The 27,351-nt window shown below is 40.8% G+C and overlaps 1 long non-coding RNA gene across 1 annotated transcript; it reads right to left on the bottom strand.

Moving 5' to 3' along the window:
• Positions 1 to 15,800: 15,800 nt before the first annotated feature.
• LOC122112138 lies at positions 15,801 to 23,913 on the bottom strand. Its single transcript, XR_006148109.1, has 3 exons — positions 23,607 to 23,913; positions 17,005 to 17,109; positions 15,801 to 16,045 (listed from the first exon to the last, which is right to left on the bottom strand). It is a non-coding gene; the product is annotated as an uncharacterized LOC122112138 (long non-coding RNA).
• Between the last annotated feature and the right edge of the window lie 3,438 nt (positions 23,914 to 27,351).

The following is a 27,351-nucleotide window of genomic DNA, read 5'->3' as shown; positions in this document are numbered from 1 at the left end:
AAGACAGAAAGAAATACAATACACCTATTGAAGATAATTTCAAATGACTTGGCTTCATGTCCTTTTTTTTTTTTGGCATTGGTCCTGGGTTACCTAGGCAGTAGGCACTGTCCCTAAGCTTCTTTTTGCTTAAGGCTAGTGCCCTACAACTTGAGCCACCACTCCATGTCTGGTGTGTGTGTGTGTGTGTGTGTGTGTGTGTGTGTGTGTGTGTGTGTGTGATAAGACTCAGACTTTCCTGCTCTGGTTGGCTTCAAACTGCAGTCCTCAGATCTCACCTTCCTGACAGGCTAGGATTGCAGGTATGAGTCATCAGCACCCGGCTTGGCCTCTTGTTCCTAATGAGATTGATTTTATAACCATTCAAACCCATGAAGCCCAAGTGACAGCAGGATTTCTTAGGGAGAAGTCAGGGATGTGTGTTTTATTTTCTTATGAAGCACTTGCAAGTCAGAAGCCAAATGTGGCTACTGTTAGCTTCTTTCTTTATCACTTTGCTAATTTTTCCTTTTCTACTCTCCGTAAGGTCTGCACAGGGACACCTCCCTACCTCTCGGCTAAGTTTCTGCCCAGAATTTGTTACCTAGGTAACTGGCAGACTTAGAAGCAGTCACCTTCCCCTCCTGCTAGGTCACATCCTGGGCCATCTCTGGTCACATGCCTCCCATCTGACCTTAGGAGGGTCCCAGACCCTGAGGTCACATCCGGATCCAGTGTGGCCACACCTTTCCCCCACCTGGCCACACCTCTTCCTGTCCTAGATAAGTCCTGTCCCAGGGTTGGGTCTTCTCCCTTTCCTTTTCAGCCATGCCTCTCCACCTTGCATGGCGGGGGGTCAGCAGTTCGATAAATAAACTTCTTTTCCTGACTGGAGCGTGGTGTTCTCTTCATCTGCTACCTAATGAAACCTACCCATTTAGTAGATCTTACACTATCCATTTGTTTTTTTATTGTTATTACATACATTGTTTCATGTGACACAAGTATACAATGTATTCCAATCACTTTCACCCATTCTCCATTTACATTATACTATATAACAAGAATATTGAGCACCTACTAGGGACTGTGAAAAATGTAAGAGGGGCTTTAGGACAGAGATCACTACTCAATATCTCTTTATTAGAAATTAAATATTTTTTTTTATTTTGGGGTTAATCAGTATGGTTGGCCATAAAATATATCCTAGCTTTTCTTACAAATATGATAACCAATGAGAAATTAACAGAAATTGTAGGGTGAAGTTTCTGTATTATTTATCTACTGTTGTACAGCAAGAAAACAGAGAAGCCACATTTTGAGAAGTTGAATTTGGAGCCTTGACTGGGGTGCTGGTGGTCTGCAGATGGATTCCTGTCACAAAGATTTGCAGCCCAGTGAATACACTTAACACTGTTAGAAAACTGAGCCATGAAAGCCAGAGAGGAAAGAAAGAGCAGCAATACAATACCAATAAACCAGATTCGCACCAGCAGGACTCAACTCCCTATCATCCACCATATGGCCAAGATGGCGCCAGCCACATCCAGCTCCCCTACTTCACTACCTTTTCCCTTTAATCTTTTCCTCCTTTCCTGAACACAAATATGATGCTGGACTTCCAGCAGCCATCATGTAACCATGAGAATAAGAGCAATATCCGTGGGATTACAAAATGCAGGGCGAAAACAAGCTAGCCCTGTGACCCTGTATTAGGGCCCACATATTCCATCCTGGTCTGATTTTCTCTGGATTTCTTTTAAATTACAGAAAAAGAAATAACTCCAGTTTTGTTTGTCATTATTACTTTGGATATCTAGAAGTTTCAGCTAAATACAATCCTTAAATGATACAGTTCCTGATTTCAAGAACTAGTTGGGGAGAGATTATAAATACACACAAACCAATTAGAGACATTTCTAGATAAGGTGAAGTTGAAGGATATTTGGTAGAAAGAGGAAGAATTTGGAGTCCATTCCCTGAAACAGTCCTTAGCTAAACAAATGGGTAACATAAGGCAAACCATAGAGCCTTCTTGAACTTGTATAAAAATATGATGAACTGAGTGCCTGCAGCTCATGCCTGTAATCCTAGCTAATCAGGAGGTTAAAATCTGAGAATGGTAGTTCAAAACCAGCCTGGGCAGGAAATTCTCTAAGAATCATTTTCATTTACTCACCTCCCCCCCCCCTCCTCCCTCCCGCCCCAAACAAAACAAAACAAAACAGAAGTGGAGCTATGGCTCAAGTAATAGAGTATACTAGCCTTGAGCAAAAAGTTTCTGGACAGGGGTTGGGAAGGTGGCTCAGTGCTAGACTGCTTGCTTCACGTGCATGAGGCCCTGGGTTTGATTCCTCAGCACCACATAAACAGAAAAAAGCTGGAAGTGGTGCTGTAGCTCAAGTGGTAGAGTGCTAGCCTTGAGCTGAAGAGCTGAGGGACAGTGCCCAGGCCCAGAGTTAAAGCCTCAAGACTGACAAAAAAATAAAAGTTTATGGACAGTATCCAGGCCTTGAGTTCAAGTCCTAAGATTAGTACGTGTGTGCACGTGCATGCACACATACTCAAAGAAAAAAAGAAAAGAGAAAGAAAGAAGATGGTATTCTCTTCTGTAGCCATAAGAATGAGTAGAAATAAGGGAGGCATTTATATGGGTTGAAATTGTCAAAGAAAGTTTAGAAAATCAACTAGATTATTTGGCAATGAAGAACAAAGAAATTGAGGCTGGATGGAGGCAAAAAGTCTTCCACATGGATCAAAGGAAAGGGACATATTACATGGGTAAAGAAAAGGAGTTGATTGAATACAACATATTTGAGATGTGCAAGGTAACAAATAACAGGTGTACCAGACTGGAAGAAAATAGAACACCTGGTTGGGGTGGGATCTGGGTGGTGCAGACAGGGTGTGGTCAGGTTGAAGGTCAAAGAAAAAACATGACTCCACATAGAAGGACATGAGTCAACTCCATAAATTTTGTATAAAAAGAATCATGCGAAGGTCTTCAGCTACTCTAAGTGATTTTATTTTAAAGTAAGTGACAGGAAATGACTCTGTGTGCCAAATGGAAGGGAAGTGTCTAATCTAAAAAAATGTATCCATTAATTTAATGGAGAGATTGTCTAATAGCAGACATTAATCTAGTTGTTAGAAAGGTGTATGGAGTAGCTTGTGTCCATATGAGCTTTCTTCTTGTAGCCTTTTTTTAAAAAAAATAAAATGAAGACTTTCAGCATTTTGCAAAGATGTTTTTCACTTAAAAAAGGTAATCAAGCCAATGAGAGATAGTATATTTCTTCTGTACAAACCATAAAACCTTAGCAGAGCGGCACCTATTTCCTTTCTAATGGTATCTTTTTCTCTACTTAATTAAAAAGAAATTCTCTTAGGAAAGCCATTTGTTCCCAGCAAATATTTTAGAAGTTTCTCAAGGTAAAAGTTTAGAGCTCATTGACTCTCCTTCTACCCTTTGGTTCCACTCTGTTATTTTTTTACAAAATTACCACATTGTACACTAATGCTAAATTATTATTGCATCTCCTACATGTTGAGTTGGTAAACTAAACCAGCTGCTAGATTGGCTGGATGTCTAAACTTAATAGAGCCCACTGAAGAAAACGTCTTTTCCACACCACAGTCCAAACTAGAGTATGAAAACATCAAATAGCACATGAAGTTCAGCCAAGTAGTCACATGTCTGAGATGTCATGGAAGAACCTTTTTTTTGGGGGTGGGGGGGGCTAGTCTTGGGGCTTGAACTCTGGGCCCGGGTGCTGTTCCTAAAGTTTTGTGCTTGAGGCTAATGCTCTAACACTAAAGCTAACCTCTGCTTCCTGCTTGTTGTGGATAATTGAAGATAAAAGTCTCATGGATTTTCCTGCCTGGACTGGCTTTGAACGTTGATCCTCAGATCTTAGCCTCCTGGATGTCTAGGATTATAGACATGTGCTATTGGCACCTATCTGGAAGAGACTTAAGAAGAAGACTTGGCCTTAGGTCCTAAATCTCCAGATAAGGGCTGGGAAGGTGGCTCAGTGGTAGAGAGCTTGCCTTGTATGCATGAGGCCCTGGGTTCAATTTCTCAGCACCACATAAGCAAAAAGAAAAAAAAAAGCCGGAAGTGGCGCTGTGGCTCAAGTGGTAGAGCGCTATCCTTGAGCTGAAGAGCTGAGGGACAGCGCCCAAGCCCAAAGTTCAGGCCCCAAGACCGGGCCTAAATCTCTAGATAAGATGGGCAAAAGACATCAAGCAAGTTATGTATTTTCAAGAATAATAACTTTTGACTTAAATAACTCTTTTAGTCAGAGATATAGCTTAATGGTAGAGCACTTGCCTAGCACCTGCAAATCTTTGGCTCAATCCTCAATACCACAAGAAAAAAAAAATGGTTCATTGGGAAGACAATATAGAACAACATGCATGCATGTTCCGTGCTTTTAAAGACTTGTAAAGTGTGATATTTTCAGTGGACATTCAGCTTGCCCAGCCACCACATTCCTTTCTCTGAGAAGTGCCTCCTTCGTCCCTTCAAAAGGGTACATCAACTGCATATCTGAACTGCTCAGAGCAATGATCATTAAAAGAGAAGAGTCCAGCCCTGTGCCAGTGGCTCTTACCTGTAATCCTAGCTACTCAGGAAGCTGAGATCACAGGATCACAATTTGAAGTCAGCCCAGTCAGTTAGACTGGAAATCGAGCTGTGGCTTAAAGTAGTAGAGTGCTAGCCTTGAGCACAAAAGCTCCAGGACAGTGCCCAGGCCCTGAGTTCAAGCCCCACCACATAAACAAATAAATAAATAATAAGAGCTTAGATTTAGGAATGATGAAAAGTTCTGGACAATTATGTTAATTCTTTAACAATGCATGTTATTAATACTACTAGTATACTTAAAATGATTAAGATAGTAAAGTTTATGTTATATATATGACCATAATTTTTAAAAAAGAGAAGGAAAGAGGGGCCTGGGAAAGTGGCTCAATGGTACAGTGCTTGCCTTGCATGCATGAGGCCCTCAGTTCTATTCCTCACCACCACATAAGCAGAAAAAGTTGGAAGTGGTGCTGGGGCTTAAGTGGTAGAGCACTAGTCTTGAGCTGAAGTGCTGAGGGACAGTGCCTAGGCCCAGGGTTCAGCCTCCAAGATTGACAAAAAGAGAGGGGGTGGTAGTGTGTGTGGGGGAATCAGGGTTTAAAGTTGGCTCAAGCAGGAAAGCTCTGAGACTCTTATCTCCAATAAACTACCAAAAACAAACAAACAAACCAGAGTATAACTGTGAATAAAGTGGTAAAGCACTAGCCTTGAGCTAAACAGCCCAGGGGCAGTGACTAGGCCCTGAGTTCAAGCCCTAAAACTGACTTGCGTGCATGCACATGCACACACACACACGTGCATACACACAAGAAAAAGTAATAAAACAGATTCCTAAGAGCACACATGTGCAAAGAACTTTTTTAAAAAACATAATTTCATTTTGACATGCACTTCCCATACTGCTCACCAAGGACCCTTTTTCCTTCATCATCCTTATACCCTCATTCAGTTGGTCTTGGTGTTAGCCTCATTCCACAGCAATGTAGAGAAGCTGGCTTTTTGGCTATGTGCAAAGTAGTAAGCGGCAGAATTCCATTTGAATCTAGGCTAACCTTAGAGCCCTGACCGCCTCAGCTAAGCTCCTCCCCAACGCTGTTCAAGGGAGGGAACAGGTCCTCCCTGCCTTATCAAACATTTGACCTAGAACTTGATTTTTTTTTTTAAAAAAAAAAGCTAAAGAAATTCTGAGGAGATTGTGATTGGCTCTGAATTTTTTGGAGATAGATCTGATATCTCTGTTTACAAGCAAACCAAGAGGAGGCCAAAATGATAAGGGAGGAGGAATCCGGAGTCCGCAGAGAAGTCAGATTAGGGTTGCAGTGAGCAGGACTAGAGAAGGAACTAGGGAGAGATCCCTAGCTTTCCAGTCCCTTTGTGAGTTGCTTATTGTGTCTTAAATTTTTTTAAATTGTTATTATAAAGGTTACATAAGTCAGGTAAAGAGTACATTTCTTTTTGGACAATGTCATCCCTTCCCTTGCTCTATCCTAGTTTTCCCCTCCCATTCCTGCAAACAAATTGTATAGTTCATTTTCAATATGCTGTTTAGTGAGTACCACGGTTACATTTATTCAATTTTGTCCCTCTATCTCTGTGCCCCATTACTTCCCCAAAAATAGATTAATGAACAAATAAGAAAAAAAAGAAAAGAAGACAAGAACAGCAACAAATAAAAAAACCTCTAGTTTCCATTTCCTGGAGTTCATTTCCATAAGTATTTTATCTTTTTTTTTTTTTTTGGTCCTGGGGCTTTATCTGGGGCTGGGCACCGTTCCTGAGCTCTCCAGCTCAAGGCAAGCGCTCTATCTCTTAAGCTACAGTGCTACTTCCACGATAAGTATTTTATATGATCAGATGCCATAGTTATTGTGACTTTGTGCCTGTTGTATCTTGTAGCTGTTCTACCTGCTCATCAACAAACTTCTTTTACTTAAGCTTTTTCAATGAGCTTTATAATTTTCAACTAAATGAGCCCTAATTATTCTGGCAAAAAAAGGAGCTGTGCATGAAAAAAAAAAATCTAGGGCACTACTCTTTATAATAATGAAATGTGGGAAAAACTGAGTCATCTAGTAACTGGGGAACAATAAATTATACTACATCCATTTAAAGGATTACTAGTAATCTTGAAAATCTATGAACATAAAAACTGTATACTGTTGAAGTACTTATGTTCTTCTTAAAACATACATTTAAATGTTGAGAAATAAAGCGTTGCAAATACAACAAAAGCTCTGTCATGGTGCACACCGGTAATCCAACTGTTCAGGAGGCCTAGGTAGGAAGATCGTGGTCTTTGGCTAGCCTTGGGCAAAAATGAGACTCTACCTGAAAAATAAACTAAAGCAAAATATGGCTTGGGATATGATGCAAGTAGTGGAACATTTGCCTAGCAAGTGTGAGGCTTTGGGTTTAAAACAAAAACAACAGCCGGGCGCTGGTGGCTCACGCCTGTAATCCTAGCTACTCAGGAGGCTGAGATCTGAGGATCACGGTTCAAAGCCAGCCCAGGCAGGAAAGACTGTGAGACTCCTATCTCCAATAAACCACCAGAAAACTGGAAGTGGCGCTGTAGCTCAAGTGGTAGAGTGCTCGCCTTGAGCTGAAGAGCTGAAGGACAGCGCCCAGGCCCAGAGTTCAAGCCCCACGACGGACAAAAACAACAACAACAACAACAAAAGGCACAATGACAGGAAATGAGGTGTGTGTATGTACATTTTTATGAATGGGTATGCTTCAAATTGTTCAAAAGTTTCATTATGTTTGAGGGAAAAGTTGAGGACTCTTTAAGTTTCCTTTTTTAAAAATGTGATAAAACTTTGAAGTCTCAGGGGTGGAGATACATTTTTGGAGATCGTTTTGTGAAACTTTTCATTTGTTTATTTGCTGGACACGATTTCTTCCTTCCATAGTATGACTGCCAAGTGCTCCTCACTCTTGGCTAGAAAACCTGGGCCAGAGGGCTCAGGCTGCTGTTCTCTTTGATTGGCTTGTTACAAAATCCTCCTCTATATCATATCCATAGCTTTCCCTTCAGGTTCTACTTTTTCCTGTTGAGGTTGAGTCACTTTTTTCATAAACAGCATCCTGATATGTTGCCTAGTCTGATCATGAACTTGTATTCTCAGTCCTATCTTAGCCTTCAGAGAAGCAGAAATTACAGGGGTATACCACCATGAATAGCTAAGCCTATCCTTTCTTATAGGAGGCTTTTTAGGGCTGCCTTCTTGAGTGTGCAACCAGTACAACAGGACACTGTGCTTAGAGGAGTCCCAAGCTTGGGTAATGTTGTTTTGTGGTCAATTCTTTTCTTTCTTTTTTTCTTTCCTTCCTTCCTTTCCTTCCTTCCTTCCTTCCCTCCCTCCCTCCCTCCCTCTCTCTCTCTCTTTCTTTCTCTCTTTCTTCCTTCCTTCCTTCCTTCCTTCCTTCCTTTCTTTCTTTCTTTCTTTCTTTCTTTCTTTCTTTCTTTCTTTCTTTCTTTCTTTCTTTCTTTCTTTCTTTCTTTCTTTCTTTCTTTTGTGGTCATGGGGCTTGAACTCTGGACCTGGGCAATGTCTCTCAGCTCTTCAACTCCAAGTTAGCACTTTACCTCTTGAGCCACAGCACTACTTCCAGTTTTTGGAGTTGTTTATTGGAGATAAGAGTCTCATGAACTTTCCTGCCCAGGCTGGCTCTGTACCTGGATCCTCAGATCTCAAACTCCTGAGTAGTTAGGATTACAGGCGCGGTCAACTCTTTTCTAAATGAGGGAATCTACTTTTTCAGTTTTCACTGGGACCCACAAATTATGTAACTGGTCCTGAAAATATTTCACACAGCTTTAGGTCAAACCTATCTTTCATGGCTTTTTTTGTCTATGACTTGATCATTTTTCAAAAGAATTTTAAATTATCATTAAGTAGTTGTACAAAGGAGGTTCTATATAACAACACAGTTTATGAATACAATGCATCTTGATCAATGTCAATCCCTTTAACATTCTCACCCCTTTCAGCCTATTCCTTCCCTTACTTTTCTTAATTTTGTTGTACATGTTATGGCTTCTTGACTGCATTCTCCTCCCATTTCCACCTTCATTCATCTACCCTTCTCCCCTTGGTTCCACCCCATCTGGTGTTGACTTTGTTGGGCTTAGACCTACTCTTTCTAAAATATTATACTATTTGAGTTCTCCATAGAGTCTATTCTACTTCAGCTAATTCATTTGTAATCACTTATCTACTGCCCAAAGTGTTTACTGATGGATTTTAGGTACATTCTATCTATTACAATGAAGGAAACTATGCAAACTTTATTTCTCTGGGTCTGGCTTACTTTTTTTTTTTTTTCTAAGTCTTTCCATTTCCTTACAAATGGTATACTATTTTCTTCCAATAGATGAGTAGAATTCCATGTGTATACATACCACATTTTCTTGATCCATTTCTCCATTGAGGACTATCTGGCTGATTCCATGTCTTGGCTATGGTGAATAGTGCTGCAATGAACATGGTTGTGCTGATGGCTTTACTATAATCTTGTTTGTATTCTATTGGATAGATGGCTTGAAGTGGGACTGCGGGGTTGTAGGGTACATTGTCTTTTATTACATTCTAGTTGCTATTTATTATTTTTATTATTATTACTGTTATTATTATTATTATTGAAATAATGGTTTTCTCACTGAATACACAAACAAATTTATGCACCTAAAGCAGAGGTTAAGGATGATTCATATTTCAAATTGGGTGGTAGGGAAGGAAGTCTGCTCTTATGAAGCTAATTGGTGAATTGGGCTCTTTATCAGAATCAGGCATAATTTAGCATCTTTGTCTGCTCTAGATGTTTTTGAACAGCAACTTCCTTTCTTAATTAAATGGAAGAGATCCTCACCAAGATTGAGAGCAAGGCCCTTGGATTTGAAGACTCTCAACATTCTATTGCCTGCCACAAAACATACTTGTGCTACTGCTGAGTCCTCAAGGACTTGCATGCTTTATGAAGGCTGAGGCCAGAGGATGTTTGTAAAGGCAAAAATGAGGAAGATTACTTAAATTGCTTTAAATATTGCTTTGCTGCCAGAATCAATAACAAATATGGCGTTGGTCCCTGGGTGGACATGGAGATGTTGGGCAGACAACCTTTCAGAAGTATTTTCTATGTGTGTTTATCAGGCTGTGACTGGCACAGTTTTTTTGAGATGGCTCTTGTTATCAGCACCTCCTGCTGCTAGCTCTTCCTCTAGCTTCCATTTGTCAAGATTGGACTCCAGTGACTCCATTTAGAAAATGACAACTTTCATATAAATCACTATCCACTTAATGACTTAAACATTTTTTAATTATAAAGATGCTGTACAGAGGGGTTACATGAGTAAGGTAATAAGTACATTTCTTGTTGAGCATTGTTACCCCTCCTTTGTTTTTCTCCTACTATCCCTTTTCTCCCCCACCTCCTCAACTCCCTCCTCCCCCTCCCCTAAGTTGTAAGGTTCATTTCCAACATAGTGTCTTGTGAGTGTCATTGTTGCAATGGGTCATCCTGTGTCCTTGTTTCAGCATTTTGTTATTCCCCTTCTCCTCCCCAAATTAGATAAATGTATATACAAGATGCAAGGAACCAAAATCAAATGCAGTGACAACAGGGATATATCATAGAACATACAAAAGAAACAAACAAAAGAATCATACAGTACATTAAAAACAACAACAACAAGAAAAACCCCTTGTGTCCATATCTTGGGGTTCATTTCACTTAGCATCATCTTATATGATCATATGTACATAGTTTTTGTGCTTTTTCAGCTTATCTGATAAGATTATCCTAGATGTATACTACTTATTGCAAGTAAGGGAAACCATGGGACCTATATTTCCTTGGGTCTGGCTTACTTATATGATTTTTTCCCAAGTCTCTCCATTTCTTTTTTTTTTTTCAGAAATATGAAACGTTTATTCAGAACTCTTTTAATGATAGACGTGTATTGGTAAACTCAATCATTCAGCTATTTAGCTCAGTAACAAAGTCAGCACAATAAAACAGTGATGGGAAACGTCAGACGGAGTTGTTGGGTTCTTTTGGTTCCTTTATGTGCTTTATCTTCAAAGGCTGCTCCAGCTGCACAGTCAGGTCACAAAGCAGTAACTGAGCATGCTCTTTCATCCGCCTCACCTCCTTAGAGATGGTCTTGAGGTTTTTAATGATGGTCTCCACCTTCTGCTTATGGTCCGCAGCCTCATGACCGCGCTCGTTCTGCAGCTGCTGCCCGCAGCTCCCCAGGTTTCCAAGTCTCTCCATTTCTTAACAATGGGCAGTGTCATTCTTTTTTGGAGGCATAAAATACATATATATGCATATATATATATCACATTTTCTTGATCCATTCATAGAATACATATATATCACATTTTCTTGATCCATTCATAGAATACATATATATGCATATATATATCTATATCTATCTATCTATCTATCTATCTATATATATATATATCACATTTTCTTGATCCATTCATCTACTGAGGGGCATCTGGGTTGGTTCTATATCTTAGCTATGGTAAATAATGCTGCAATAAACATAGTCGTGCTGGTAGCTTTAGTATGGCCTTGTTTGTGACCATTTGGGTAAATCACTCAATGGCTTTAACACAAATGATTATCTTATAGTCTAGAGGTACGAAGTCTGTAAAGGACCTGAAAGGGCAAAAATTAAGGCAGAGGCAGAAGCTATGTCCTCTAGGATGCTCTTTTTTTTTTTTTTTTTTTTAAATTTTATTTTATTTTATTTGAGAACATACTGTACAGAGGGGTTACAATTACATGGGCAGGATAATGCATACATTTCTTACCAAGCATTGCATCCTCCTCCTTTGTTTACCCTTCACCTCCCTTCCCAGCCTCCCCCCTCCCTCCCACCCAATCATACCCCCCCCCCACCGACATTGTAAAGCTGGTTTTGACATGACATTTTGTACTTCTCATTGTTGCAAAAGGTCCACCTGAATCCTTAAACGACTTGTTTGTCCCCGTCTCCTCCACATGTTATACTGACATCAAATATAGTGAAAGCGGGGGTTACACTGTGGGAGAGGGACATACAAAGCAACAAAGAAATAATCTTATAAATGCGTTAGAAACACATGCATGAAAGAAACAAAAACATTAAAATACATATTTGAGGGTTCGTTTTCCTAACATCACATTATCTGACTTTTTCCGCTTGACTCATACCTATACTAGATATTGCAAATAAGGGAAACCATGGGACCTATGTTTCTTTGGGCCTGGCTTACTTCACTTAATATAATTTTTTCCAAGCCTTTCCATTTCCTAACAAATGGGGAAATGTCATTCTTTCTGATGGAGGCATAGAATTCCATTGTGTATATATACCACATCTTCTTGATCCATTCATCTACTGAGGGGCATCTGGGTTGGTTCCATGTCTTAGCTATGGTAAATAATGCTGCAATAAACATAGTTGTGCTGGTAGCTTTAGTGTGGCCTTGTTTGTGATCATTTGGGTAAATCACTCAATGGCTTTAACACAAATGATTATCTTATAGTCTAGAGGTACGAAGTCTGAAAAGGACCTGAAAGGGCAAAAATTAAGGCAGAGGCAGAAGCTATGTCCTCTAGGATGCTCTAAAGGAGGATCCAGTTCCTACCTTTTCCATCTTCCTTTTTTTTTTTTTGGTCCGTCATGGGGCTTGAACTCTGGGCCTGGGCGCTGTCCCTCAGCTCTTCAGCTCAAGGTGAGCGCTCTACCACTTGAGCTACAGCGCCACTTCCGGTTTTCTGGTGGTTTATTGGAGATAAGAGTCTCAAAGTCTTTCCTGCTCAGGCTGGCTTTGAACGGTGATCCTCAGATCTCAGCCTCCTGAGTAGCTAGGATTACAGGCGTGAGCCACCAGCGTCCGGCACGCTCTACCTCTTGAGCCACAGCACCACTTCCGCTTTCCTAGTGGTTTATTGGAGATAAGAATCTAACGGACTTTCCTGCCCAGGCTGGCTTTGAACCTCGATCCTCAGATCTCAGCCTCCCGAGTAGCTAGGATTACAGGCGTGAGTCACCAGCACTCTTCTAAGCTCACTTGGCCTCCTTGGCTTGTGGCTATGTCACTCCAAGCCAGTGTGTGTCACATCTCTTCTGACTGACCTTCCAACCTCCTTACTAGAACCAGTGATTGTATTAGACCATCCAGATAATCACAGTAATCTCCCCATTTTAAGGTCACATGATTAGTAAACCTTAATTCCATCTGCAAACATAGCTACACGTTATTATGTTTCAGAGATAAGGATGTCTTTGGAAATCCATTATTTTGTTTACAGTAGGGCCCATTCTTCATGTGACCTGGCTGTAGAACCTTCCTTATCAACTTGATCACTCACTTGCACGTGAACTCTGGCTAAACATTGATATAGCATCTATTAAGTGCTAGGCATCTCACTTGGGGAAAGAGATATTAAGAAAAAAAACACAGTCCTTGCTCAGAAAGAGCTTCCCTTTAATGGAGCTGACAGAAAAATCACAAGAAATGAGAAAACATGGTAATTACTAGCATGGGTTAAAAGGAAGTCAAGGAGCAGAAAGGGCATTGAGGGCTTGGTGCCTAGAAGTTGCTGGAATATATGAATCTATTGTTCCTATTTCTGTCTTTGATCAAAACATCATCAGAGAGCAAAAAGGACCTCTGATGTAGTCTTAGTCTATTCTAAAGTACCAATGGGCCAAATGCCAGGCAGGGCTGGCCAATTCAGAGACTAAGCAAGCAGTAATGAACACCAGACCTCCCATTGGCTTCACCTTAGCATGGAGTCAGGGCAGTCAGCAGGAGTTCATTGGCAAGGTGTTCAGGGACACCTAGCCCATCCCAGTGGGAGATATTTCTCATTCTCCAATCTGAACCTGACCCTAACCAAGTTTTCTCCTAAAAACATAAAAGGGGAAGAGTTGTAAGGTTAAGTACACAGAGATGCATTTACTTCCTATCTGCATCTTGAACGTAGAGACTGAAGAACAGCCAGAAACTTTTCATGCTTCCAAGCTTTTCATGCTTCGTGTTTGTTTTATAGATGATCATGGCTAAGGACCCTGGATATGCCTGCTGACTGACCTTTGCTCCTATCTGATGACTCTTTGTAACCTGTATCCTAACATGCCCTAAGGGAGTTCTCCAAGTCTGAATGTTTCTGGCCACAGAAATTTCATAGGAACCAGGGGACTTTGGTTTTTAGCTCTGTACTGAACTCTACTGACACCTTTCAGAAACACAAGCAAATGCATGCATACGCATGCATGCACACACACGTGCACACACGTACACATACGCGTTTCATTTTCACATTTAGTCTCCCTACTTTTGCAAAACTAGGCTTCCTTAAAACCTGGCACACATATACACACAACCCCAGAAAAGTCCATTTTTTAACAACATACAGCCAGATACTGAATTCATATTGAGTCAAATGTCTTTTGAGGAGTACTAGTGTTTGATATATGACTTTATGGTTTTCTATAGGATGTTAGATTTGGCCAAAGGTTCTCCTGCGAACAATCTTGTGAATCTGGGTGTGGTAGCAAACATCTGATAATCCAACACTTGGGAAGCTGAGTCAGGAGAACATTATGTTTGAAGTCATCCTGAGCTACATAGCAAGACCTGTCAACAAAACAACGAAACAGAAAAAAACACCTCCTGGAACAGCTGCTTCACAATAGGGGACTTTACATCTTTGCAATAAGCTCCCATTAGTCATGGGCACAGGATATAAAAGTCTAATTATTACACCTATTCTAAAGTTGAGGAAACAGTCTTTGTAATGTTAAGCAATGCTCAAGTTCTCCTGGCTAGGAAGTGGCACAGTTACTCTCTATAATGCTAGTTAGAGACTTTAGTTCATAAAATAAATTACTAAACCTTAAAAAAATGAAATAAAAATGTCTTAATGTGTAAACTTTAGAAATTAACAAACTCAAACCAAAACCTATACACAATGTGGATACTTGGATGTTCCTTTTTATTTTTATTTTTGCCAGTCCTGGGGCTTGGCCTCAAGGTCTGGGTGGTGTGTCCTGAGCTTCTTCTGCTTAAAGCTAGCACTCTACCAGTTGTGCTACAGTGCTCCTTCCAGCCTATTTGGGGTGATTAATTAGGCTTTTCTGCTGAGGCTGGCTTTGAACTGCCACCCTCAGATCTCAGCCTCTTTTTTAAAAAAAATACATATATTTTATTGTAAAGATACTGTACAGAGGGGTTACAGTTACATGAGTAAGGTAATGAGTACATTTCCTATCAAACATTGTTACTCCCTCCTTTGTTTTTCCGCTACCATCCCTTCCTTTCCCACCTCCCCAACTTCTCCCTCCCCTCAACTTGTAAAGTTTGTTTTCAACATAGTGTCTTGAACATCTCAGATCTCAGCTTCTTGAGTAGGTAGGATTAAAGGTGTGAGCCACCAGAGCCTGGCTTTGGATGATTCTTAATAATGCTATATGAAAAAAAAAAACAAAAAAAACAAAAAACACCACAATTTCAAAATGTTACCCACTATATGATTCTGTTTTACAGTACTGGAATTTAACTCAGTGTCTTGTGCTTTCTTTCTTTCTTTCTTTCTTTTTTTTTTGGGTCCGGTCGTGGGGCCTGAACTCTGGGCCTGGGCGCTGTCCCTCAGCTCTTCAGCTCAAGGCTAGTGCTCTACCACTTGAGCCACAGCGCCACTTCCGGCTTTTTTTTTTCTTTTTGCTTATGTGGTGCTGAGGAATCGAACCCAGGGCCTTGAGCATGCAAGGCAAGTGCTCTACCACTGAGCCACCTTCCCAGCCCTGTCTTGTGCTTTCTAAGCAGGTACTTTACCACTTGAACTACACGTCCAGCCCTGTTAACTTTCATTATTTCTCAAACAGGGTCTCACTTTTTGCTTAAACCGGCCTGGATGGTGATCCTCCTGTTTATCCTTCCTGGGTAGCTAGGATAATGGATGTATACACTATCATCTTGCATATCTGGGATTGCAGCACGTGTCTTGTATAGGGGACACAGCAGGCTTATCCTGGAGATAGGGTTACTTTTGCAACAGAGTGAACTTTAGGCCAGATGTTCCTCAGTGACCTGCCCACGGGAACATCTCAGCTTCCAAGGCCATTTTTTAGCTAATGCCCTCCCTAGAGAAAGTGAGCGAAGTTACAAGTTTTCAAATAGGTTAGCATGACATGAGAATTAATGCATTGAATACTTGCCTGGAGACCAGAACGTACATGGCATCCTGTGCTGTAGAGACAACTGAAATTCCAAGTGAAGGTGAAGATTGATGATGGCATCTGTGCTGTGGAAAGTCAGGGCGACAGATGACTGACCAAGTGGAGCCTGTAAAAAGAGCAGCTCCCTCTTGGCTTCACTCTGGGCTCTTCTGATGTGGCGACTGCTCCTCACCAATGGCCACGGCAAGAGCAAAGAGGTACAAGCTGTATTGGGATGGGGCAAGGTAGGGCTAAAGGGAAAGGGATGACAGTGCTAGCACAGGACTCACAGCCCCGTGTACTGTGTCCAGGCTCTGACCCTTATAGATTAAGAACACTTTTGGGCTGAGTCTTATTTTTCCTATTTACAGAACAGGGTAATGAGTCTGGGTCTAGCCTATATTACCAGGCTGTTGAGAGGAGCAAGTGAAATAATGTAAGTAAAAAAGGATTTTATGAGCATTTACATGCTATGCAATGCCAAGATTAGTTATGTGAATTAGCAGGATTCCTAAATGAAGAATTCCTGAGCTGAGTGTCGTGGTGCAATTCTGTGATCGAGGATTTGGGAGGCAGAGTAAGGAGGACCAGTCGTTTGAGGCCAGCCTGAGCTACTTAGTATCTCATGTCTATAATCTTAGCTACTCAGGAGCATGAGATCTGAGGATTATGGATCAAAGCCAGCTTGGTAGGAAAGTCCATGAGAATTTTACCTCCAATTAACCACAAAAAAGCCAGAAGTGGAGCAATGACTCAAGTGTTAGCCTTGAGCAAAAAATTCTCAGACACAGTGCCAAGGCCCCGAGGATCTTCTTTCTTTCTCCCTCTCCCTCTCCCTCTCCCTCCCTCTCCCTCTCTCTCCCTCTCCCTCTCTCTCTCTCCCTCTCTCTTCCTCTCTCTCTCACACACACACACACACACACATTCAAGAGCTGGGTTGTAGCTCAGTGGTAGAGCCTAGGATACACAAAGTTCTGAGGTTGACTCCTCACAGGCTCTGTTGGAGAGGGAGGCACCAGCAGGAAGGGGAGAGGTTGCAATTGTTGCAATTGTTTGTGAAGGAGGTAGGGGGTAAGGGAGAGTGGTAGATACATCATATATATGTATGGAATGTCATAAGGAACTCTTGTATGACTAATGTATGCTAATTAAAAAAGAACTATTAAAAGATCTGTATCTATAAATTAGGACGTAAGATGTACTTAATTACTTGTGAGAACTGGTGGATCCTGGGCTTGAAGTTAGCATCGCAAAGCAAAGTTGAACAGCCGCGGTGTCCATACCACTTTCAGGTATTCAGACATTCTTCATTCCCCTGGGGAGGAAGTACACTTGATGGTCACATCCGACCTGAGCTTGAATAACTTTCGCTGACTCCTTACTCTGCCTCCATGGCTGATCCGTAGCCCAAAGCTAAGTACACAAGATACCTAATGTGCTTAATTGAATGAATAGCCATGTCCTTTGGTGAGGGGTTGTTACACTTTTCCACTTAGGTAATTTAGTAATTTCCTATGGTTAGGAATAGTGGATAGGAGAAGGGAGACTAGGGTTGTGGGTAATAGCCTTCCTGGAGAGCACAGGGGAGGGAGGCTGGTGAGTGTAGGAATAGCATAGAGTGGCTTTGTGATCAAGTGGTTATGGAGTAACCCAGCTTTACTCTCTGAGCCAGGTCATTTTAGTTCCCCTCATATTGATTTTTTAAAATTCGTGTAACTACACAAAACAAGGGGCTCCGTTGTAACATACATGTGTCAGGAGGCGGTGGCAGGAGAATTGTGAGCTTGCGGCTACCCTTTGCATGTTTTACAGGAAGAATGAAAATAGGAACCTTCGATATCAAAGGGTATCCTGTAGAATTCCTGGAAACGCATGTCTTCTGTGTAAAGTATGTAACGTAACTCAGTTGCAAGAGACAGAGAAGCCACATTTTGAGAAGTTGAATCAAGAGGCTTTATTGGAAAGCCGGTGACTGCAGTGGACTCCTGTCACAAAGACCTGCAGCCCCTTGAATACACTCAACACTGTCAGAATACCGAGCCATGAGAGCAGGAGAGGAAAGAAAGAGCAGAAAAATGATACCAACAAATCAGATCAGCTCCAATGGAGAGCTAAAGTGGAACACCATGGTGACTGGAGGGGGGCCTAGAGACAGGAGACGCGGAAACACAAGGCATTGGCGTAATGGCATCTGCACCTAGATAGTGTCAGGGTCAGGGGGCAAGGTCATAGGAAACTTGAGTCTCCCAAGTTTAAGACACAGGACTGACAGGAGCAGTAACCTATGGTCCAAGTCCCTGCCCCTGCCTCTAGGAATTCAGGCATGCCCATCACCTGGGAGGTGGGACTTCATCTTCCTACACCATGAAGACAAGATGGTGCCAGTTAAACCCAATTCCCTATCTACCATAAAATGGTGCCAGTTATACCCAGCATTCCCACCTCATTCCCCACTGGTTTTATGTACATAAATTATTAAATCATTGAGTTTTCAGTGAGAGAACTACATTGGACCCTTAGAACTATGCCTAACTGAGCCACTTTAACTAAAGTTTACAAAGACAGCTCTCCGGGGCTACACCTGTTTCATTTACATGAAAATGCCATAATCAGCAATAATTTCCCAGGTTGGGGTGGGTAAGAATTCAAGCCTGGGATTTGGAGCCAGATATAGCATTTGGCTGTTTAAAAAGTTAAGTAGGTAATTTATGTTAGGAAAATGGAGGAGAAAGGAAGGAAACAGGCTGTACTCGATCGTCCCCAGGTGAGGACTGTTCATTGATATAGAGCAGTGAGGGGCATCGCCTTCCCACAGGTGTGGAGACTGCAAAGAGCTGGGACAGGAGTCATGTTTTTATGAAGCCTGAGCAAGGAGGCAGAGGTTAATGAAAAAGCCATTAGGTCTAGGGACGTGGGGGCTTTTCAGTTGGGCCCACAAGAGAATGTTGATACATTTCCCTGCTGGTGTTAGGTCGTCTGCACACATCTTTGGTGGCTGGCCTGGTATCTGTGTGCACCTGGGAAAGCAGGGTAGGGGTCAATCCTTCAGTTTTGCAGTATCTGGGCTGTGTCTTCACACAAAACTCAGTGAAGCTGATCTTACCACAATGATCTTGGGTGTGACAGGGGTGTGCAGTGATGGAGGACAGTGTTTGTAGACACCACTGTTATTTTTCATAGTCATTAGCCATCTGTGGGTCCATCTGGTCAGTACTTTCTTATCAGAATTAAAAAACAGTTCACAAGGAATTTAGGGATGTGGATAAGCCAATAGGGTGACATAACTGCCAGAAATACTAGATATGATCTCATCCTAGAGTACAGGATGAGGCACATGATCAGGACATGAACAAGCTGAGTAACACACGGAAGGGGCCAGCAGGATGGAAAAACTGTCTAGAAAGATGCCACATGAGGACCCTTGAGGGGCTGGGACAAGAGAAACCCAATTCTCCTGGGTATAGATAAGTAAGTGATTGAAAAACCAACAAGTGAAAGAATGATTTCATTTATTCTGTCACACCCTGAATCACAGAATACAGACCAGTGGGTGGAAGGTACCTGAGGATAAATTTCATCTCAATACAAAGAATTTTCAAATAGTACAGCTAGCCAATGACAATGCAACTCTCCATCAGTGGGACTCACTCTACAAGTTGAAAGAAGAGTTGAGTCTCAGAATCTGGCACCAAGTAGGTAGCTGGAGACTTTGGGGCATATGTAGTAACACATGACTATATTCCCAGCTTTTAGAAGGCTAAGGCTGGAGGATTCTAAGTTCAAGGCCAATCCGGGTCAGATAGTAAGATTCTATATCATGTAAAATACATGAGAGAGAGCCAGACAGAGAGACAGAGACAGAGGGAAGGAGAAAGGGAACGAGAGGAGAGGGAGAGAGGGAGGGAGGCAGTGGGAAGACAGACAGAAAGAGAACAATCCATAAACAACAGAAGCAGTAGCAGTCTTGTGCTGAGTATCGATTTATGTGAATCTTCTATCAGGGCAACAGCATGACAGGGTAGAACATAATGACATTTTATTTACTTTAATAGTGGTATAGTCACTAGAAGAGTATATGCATTCAATAAATACAACTGTTTACCTACTCAGTACTGGACACCTGAAACTTCACATTAATCTCTATTAAAATTTCAACAGTAAATCGTAAATAATATTACAAAACAGAATTTGAAGTTAAAAATAACTACTTCCACATTTAAGCTTATTATTTAATTTCCACAAATCTCAGTTTCCTTATGTATAGATGGGAATAATATTTATCCATTAGTTATACTGGCCTATATGTTTGTGTATTAATTTCAACGAACATTTGGGCACTCACTGTGAGATTCTGGTCTTATATTCTTGAACTAAGAAGTCACAGAGCTGGCTTCCCAGTAGGGCAGGGAAGCAGTAAACACTAAGTGAATTGCAGTGGGTCTGTGTGAACCTAGCACAGGAAATGAGGAAATGGCAGGAAAATAATGCAGGTACAACTGGCAAGGCTCAGTAGCAAGCCCTCAATGTTTGCTACTATTATTATGGGAACTTCTGAGCTTGTAAGACCTATAGGACATAGACATACTGTCTCACTTTTGAATTATTAAATAGGAGATGAATATTCAAAGCCAAAGACCAAAAGGATGTGGAGTCTGACACTAGGTTTGCAGGTACAAGGAAGGAATAAATGAAAATGTTATGACTTTGGGGGTCTATTGTTGCTTTGCTTGTTCACAGATGCACATAAGAATCTGCAGGAAATTTAGAAATGCAGAAACCTAGGGTTGAACCAAGTTATATCAGATAAGTGTCCTAGTTTTTCTAAGCCTTCACTTAGAGTGTCACCTGGCACTTCAATAATAATATATGTTACCAGGCATAGTGATGCATGTCTGTAGTCCCAGCTCCTCAGGAGGCTGAGGCAGGAGGATTGTTTGAGCCTTGGGCAACACAGTGAAGCCTTATCTCTTAAAAAAATAAGTGAGGGAGGGAAGGGGTGACATTCAAAAATGTACTCTTTATCAGACTTATGTAACTGTAACCCATTTTTACATCACCTTTATAAAAACAATTTAAAAAGTAACTATTCAGGAGGCTGAGATCTGAGGCTTGGCTCAGATCTCCAAAAAAGATACCAAAGTATCTGGAAGTGGAATTGTGGCTCAAGTGGTAGAGCTATAGTGTTGAGGAAAGGAAGCTCAAGGACAATGCCCAGGTCCCGAGTTCAAGCCTCAGGACAGGCACAAAAAGGAAAATAAAAGATAGATAAATAATATAGAGGGGGAATGTAGCTCAGTGATAAAATGTTGCCTAGCATGTATGAGGCCCTGGATTATATCCTAACATCCTGAGAACTAAAAAAGGCAAAACAAAACAAAACAGCTGTGTGTGTGCACACGTGTAAGCAAAATACCAGGCACATAGCACATACACCTAGTTTTTACAATTACCATTATCTAAACTCGTATGAATTTGAGTCTGAAAATGCTTTCACATATTTTCCCTGTGTCAGGATGAAAAATCAGGCAGTCATTTCTCAGGAGGGCACATTCCACAATCATGTGTTGCTAGGAGTTGTCCTAAGGTCATTTGTTATGAGAACAAACCAAGAAAACATAAGGAAGCATTCAACTAATCAAATGCTCCAGCCACTTCTCAGCCTTGCTAACTCCCTGGCTGTAGTCTTTGAAAGCCTAAAAGATGAACACAGACCCAGAGACTCACAGACCTGAGGACTGACACAAAGCACCGCAGAAGGATTTATGAGGCGCGTTTCCCTCCACAGAGCCTGCGGGTAAAGGAGATGCCTGGCTACCTTTACCCAGCCCTATGGTCTCACAGACCTCAGTAGCATCAGCCTGCTTCTACTGCTCTGTCTTGTTCTCAGTTGAACTTTCTCATAGGGGCAGTTTTACAAAGCAAGAGCCTTTTCTGTATTCCCAGAGGGGAGGGCAGACATTTCACCCCAAATCCTGATCCTGCAAATTCCAAAATCAATAAAGGCTGCAGGTTTTCAGTGATGCTAGTGCCTGGTCCATTAGCCATGCTTAAGGGGAGTAGGTTTTAGAATCAAGGGTCCTTCTTTTACAGCTGGTAGCACAGTAACCCCTTTCCCACTGTTAATCAGCCACTTCCAGGGGGCAGCTGTGGCTACCTGGCATTTCTAAAGGACAAAAGGGGCATCAAAGGCCAAAAGTGTTCATACTGCTGGGTGTAAATCAGTGTTGCTCATACTACTCATGGAAGAGACAGGCTATTCTTATTTCTAATCCATCATGGGCTGATGTGTGTAAAATAAAATACCATGATACTCTGTAGAGACTATGTGAAAAATGAACTATGCAACTTGTGGGCAAGGATGGGAGGCAGGAAAATGGGGGAAAGTGATTGAAGGGGTAACATTGTCCAGAAAGAAATCTACTCATTACTTAATTTACAAAATGGTAATGCCTCTGTATAACAATAAAAATAAATAACAATAACAATAAAAACTGTCAGGATATTTTAAAAAGACTACAAGCCAATGTTTCTATCATTAGATTCAACAGATATAAAATTATTCTGGTACGTTGCTAGGAAAGTATTTTATGTTTACTCACAACGTCTGCACCTTATCTAGACCATTATGGAGTGAAGCAGAGAGTTCAGGTTTGCCATGAACATTTTAAAACAAATAAAACACAAGGCAAACTTATTCCTTTCTCCATGAAAAAAATCACTCACTAAATATAGCTATTATTACTATTCCTTCAAAATTTGAGATTTTAACCAAAAATCAGTTGGAAAAGTACAGTTGTGCCCTAATATACAAATCCACAAACATATCCACAAGCAGAGAACTAGATTTCATGCAATAGTATCTTTATCACATGCCAAACATTGTTTTTATCTTGTTGGCAGCCCTGGGTTTGAATTAAGGGCCCAAGTGCTATACTAATAGCTGTATTTCCAGATCTACACACTTTGCATGTTAACAAGTCCAAGCCTACTTTATTATTTTTTTTAACATGCTGGGCTAAAGCGTATTTAATTATTTCCCTTTTATAGTGATTTCCCATCTTAGGCCTGAGAAACACAGACCGAGCATATCTGTCAATAGTTCCTGTGCTCATGCCAGAGACCTGGAAGCAAGAATGGCAAATGAGTTTGGGGCTATTACTCACTGCAATGTGCTGTCCCTCTAACTTGCCTCTTAGTCTGGAGAAAGGAGAGTCAGTGGGGGGAGTCTACAGGCTGCTGGAAGTGAGGATTGCATTGCATTGCTAATTATTCCATCCCAACCCAAGGAAGAAGAAGCAAGCCAGGGAACTTTCTAGAGGAAGAAAGACCCATAGGTAAACTTTGCAATCTTTTTATCTTCTTAATAAGTCTAACTTTGGAATGTGAACTTGGTCAATAAAGTGTCAACTGCTTTTTACTTTCAATGACTTCTATGCCTATTGAAACTCCTTTTCCTTTGGGTTATGAGGATTTCTCAAATTGGGCTCTTACCAATATAACTTGCAGAATTTTTTTAAGGCTCTCATTTCAGTCAACAATAGAGCTTGGGGTGCGGGGTGGTGGTGGTGGTGATGGTGGACTGCTCTGTCATCCCTTCCTTTCCTTTCCTTTCCTTCCTTCCTTCCTTTCTTCCCTCCCTCCTTCCTTCCTTCCTGTTTTGAGCTTTGTTTCTTACCTACTTTTCCCCATGACTATCCACAGTAAACCTGAGAGTAGTTCCACTGAGACCACAGCTTTTTAAAAAGCCTTACATGAAAAAGGCTGGCCCACCTCATTGTAACTTCAAAAGAGGTTGGTCCCTCTACCACTCACCTCTTGAGTTGAATGCATAGCACACATTCGTAGCAGAACCCGGAACGTGATAGTTCAGTAGATTCAGCACTCTCCTATGGAGTCCAGGCAAGGCCTTGGAAATCTTCTAGCAAAGTCTTCTCCTTCCTCAGCAACTTGCCCCAAGATATTTGTGGCCTAATGATACATATTTTTCAATATGAGGGGAGAAACATTTCAAGTAAGATGAGTCAAAGTAATTCTTTCAAGCTGGGCACTAGTGGCTCAAGCATTTAAGTTCTACCTATCTGGGAAACAGCTCTGGAGGATTGCAGTTTGAGCTGTCCAGGCACACACCATCTTCTCAATCAATAGCTGGGCATGGTATGTACCTGTCACCCCAGCCCTTATGGAAAACAAAAACAAGCTGGTTACCAGTGGCTCACACCCGTAACCCTACTCAGGAGACTGAGATCTGAAGATCAAAGTTGGAAGCCAGCTCAAGCAGAAAAGTCTGTGCAACTCTTATCTCCAATAAACTACCAAAAAGCTATTGTGATCCTCTGCTAAGAATATCATAGACATATTCTAGCTATTAAAAATAAGGGAAACTGTGCAGACTATGTTTCTTTGGGTCTGGCTTTCTTCACTTAATATAAAAATTTCCAAGTCTTTCCATTTCCTTATGAGGGGGGTAATACCTTTCTTTCTGACGGAAGCACACAATTTCATTGTATCTATACATTTTCTTAATCCATATGTCTACGGACAGGCATCTGGGTTGAGTCAATATCTTAGTTATGGTACATAATGCTGCCATGAATATGGTTGTTCTGGTAGGTTTAGTGTAGTCTTGATTGTGGTCATTTGGGTAAATGCCCAGAAGTGGGAAACACTACCAAAAGGTATGAGGATGTGGAGAAATGGGAACTCTCAATATTGCTGGTAGAAAAGCAAGATGATAAAGCCAGTTTGTTTGTTTGTTTGTTTAGGGTCCGGTCGTGGGGCCTGAACTCTGGGCCTGGGTGCTGTCCCTCAGCTCTTCAGCTCAAGGCTAGCGCTCTACCACTTGAGCCACAGCGCCACTTCTGGCTTTTTTCTTTTTGCTTATGTGGTGCTGAGGAATCAAACCCAGGGCCTCAGGCATGCAAGGCAAGCCCTCTACCACTGAGCCATCTTCCCAGCCCCGATAAAGCCAGTTTGGAAAATAGCCTATCAGTTTCTTATAATAGTATCACCAAATAATCTAGCAATTATACTCCTCAGTATGTATCCAAATATAATGAAATTTTATGTCCACACAAAATTGTCTACCTGTGGGCTCTATCCATAATTGCCCCAAATTGGGAAATGACATTCTTTAGTAAGTGCATGGACAAATAATTATGAAATGTCAAAACACTAAAAAATATAATTAAGTACTTTAACAAATGAGACATCAAGGCAGGAAAGACAGAAATTTTCAACTCATATGCTGATTGAAATAAACTAGTCTGAAAAGGTTAAAAAAAAAAGCTGAAAGTGGAGCTGTGATTCAAATAATAAAAGCAAAAAAAGGAGCAGAGCCTAGGCCCTGGGTTCAAACCCCAGGATTCACGCACACAGATGTAAAGAACAAGAACAGGCAAACCGTGGTCTAGGTGCAAGCCAGAGCCAAAAAAAAAGCCCCCACAAAAACAAAAACAAAAATCCCGCAAGACACTATTACCAATTCATCAGTGCAAAAAAAGGCTGGAGATGTGGCTCACTAGTACAGCACTTGTTAACCAGCTTTAGACCCTGAGTTCAAAATCCAGTAGCACCAAAATAAGTAATTCTCTTGTAATTTCATTTCAAAGATAGGAGAAATTGAATTTTCTGCAAGCTGACTTAGAAGTTGTCTGCATCAGTCTGCTTTTTAATAATCCCATAAATATAAAATACAAATAACAGTCTGAATATAAAAGATATAATAAACTTTTTTTCCATTTCAGTTGCGTGAGTTCTGTTCTATTTAATATGGCTTATGTGTGAGACATATTATTTCATCCCAAAGGAAGCCAGCAGAGAATGTGGCAGGCTAGCATTCTCTTCCAAGGAGAATCCCTATGGTCTTCCTGTATGAAACATGGCAAGTAGAATTTTCTGATATTCCCATAACTTTGCTTATATGAATTAAGAATTTGTGGCAGGGGCTGGGAAGGTGGCTCAGTGGTAGAGTGCTTGCCATGCATACATGAAGCTTTGGGTTTGGTTTCTCAGCACCACATAAGCAGAAAAAGCCGGAAATGGCGCTGTGGCTCAAGTGGTAGAGAGCTAGCCTTGAGCTGAAGAGCTAAGGGACTGCGCCCAGGCCCAGATTTCAGGGCCCATGATTGACAAAAAAAAAAAAAAAAAAGAATTTGTGGCAAAAGAGAAATCTGACTGGTAATGGTTAATATGACTAATGCTTGAGGATATATGTATATATATATAGAGTGTTATATGGCGTTATTTGTTTATATATTTATCTATTAATAGTATACGTCACAGACATATAAACACAAGTTTTAAGGAAGCAATTTTTTCCAGAAAGAAAATCATAGACTATAAGAAGCTTATAGCCTCAAAGAGAAATTGGTCCAGAAGAAATAAAATTTAAGACAATTTGTCACATGCTACATTTACCTAGTTATTCAGAGTTAATTCAGAGGTGGCAAAAATATATCAGGCATTGCAAGACCTTTGAAATCCATGTGGTAGGAACAAGAGTTAGCCATCTTCTCCAACTCATGTTATAACAAGCAAGTCAGGCAGAACACTTCCTGGGATGGAGGAGGAGGTCCAAGGTTTCTACAAGTATGATCTGATTCCAGAGTATCAACCCTAAGCCAGAGCTTGGTAGTGAAATACGCTTGATATGCAAATGACATGCAAAGGACCATCTCTTACCACCTATGTCTAAAGCAGCACATGTAGTCTTTCAGTGTTTTGCTGTCATTTCCAGTCTCTATGGCTTTATTCTTGTTTTTAAAATTAAACATACAAGTCATTCACAATAAAGAGCAAATTATAAAATTCCATTAGTGAATTTGATGGTACTTCAGTTTCAAGTTTAATTAGGATGCTTGATTTACTAAATAACGCTAAGGCAATTGTTTTAGCTCAGATATTACATGATTAGTTACCACATTTGATCGATGCTTTGGTTGTTTCTATACATAGGTGTAGATATAAACACTATGGGTAACATATAATTTCCTCTTTATTACAAGCCCAAAGGGTTGCATAGATGAAGCAAATACATGGAAAGTACTAGTAAGTTAACTGATTTCACGAAAATGGCACAAATACATGAAGAGACGCCTGAAAGGCAGATTTCTTGTCTAGGCCTCTAATTCTGCTTTTTGTACTCTTATATTTGGCTTTCTTTAGATTAAAGTTATCCATGTAAGCACCTCTGGACCTACGTCTATCTACAGGTTAGAAAACTTTAAATATATAAAGATATGGCAATTATATTTTAATTGATTACTTGAAACAGTTATTTCAACTGAAAACTATCTGAAGAAGAGAGCAATCAATGTAATCTTGTTGGACACAGGTGTTATTATTCTCAATTTCTTTTTTTTTTTGTGATAAAATAACTCTAACATAAAACTTACCATTTTTAGTTGTATAGGTCTGCATTAAGAACATTCATTTTACTATCTATCACAGTACATCTCCACATTTTTCATCTTCCCCAAATGAAATTATTTATTAAGCACTAATCCCCAAGCCCTCCTTCCTCTAGGCTACGAGCTCATGAGTCATATGGCGTTTGTCT

The sequence above is a fragment of the Dipodomys spectabilis genome, unplaced genomic scaffold, assembly GCF_019054845.1.
Source record: "Dipodomys spectabilis isolate Male_0828 unplaced genomic scaffold, ASM1905484v1 ptg000002l, whole genome shotgun sequence".
NCBI classification, from domain to species: Eukaryota; Metazoa; Chordata; class Mammalia; order Rodentia; family Heteromyidae; genus Dipodomys; species Dipodomys spectabilis.
The sequence above is the reverse complement of the archived record's forward strand: the minus strand, read 5'-3'. Positions and strand labels throughout refer to the sequence as shown.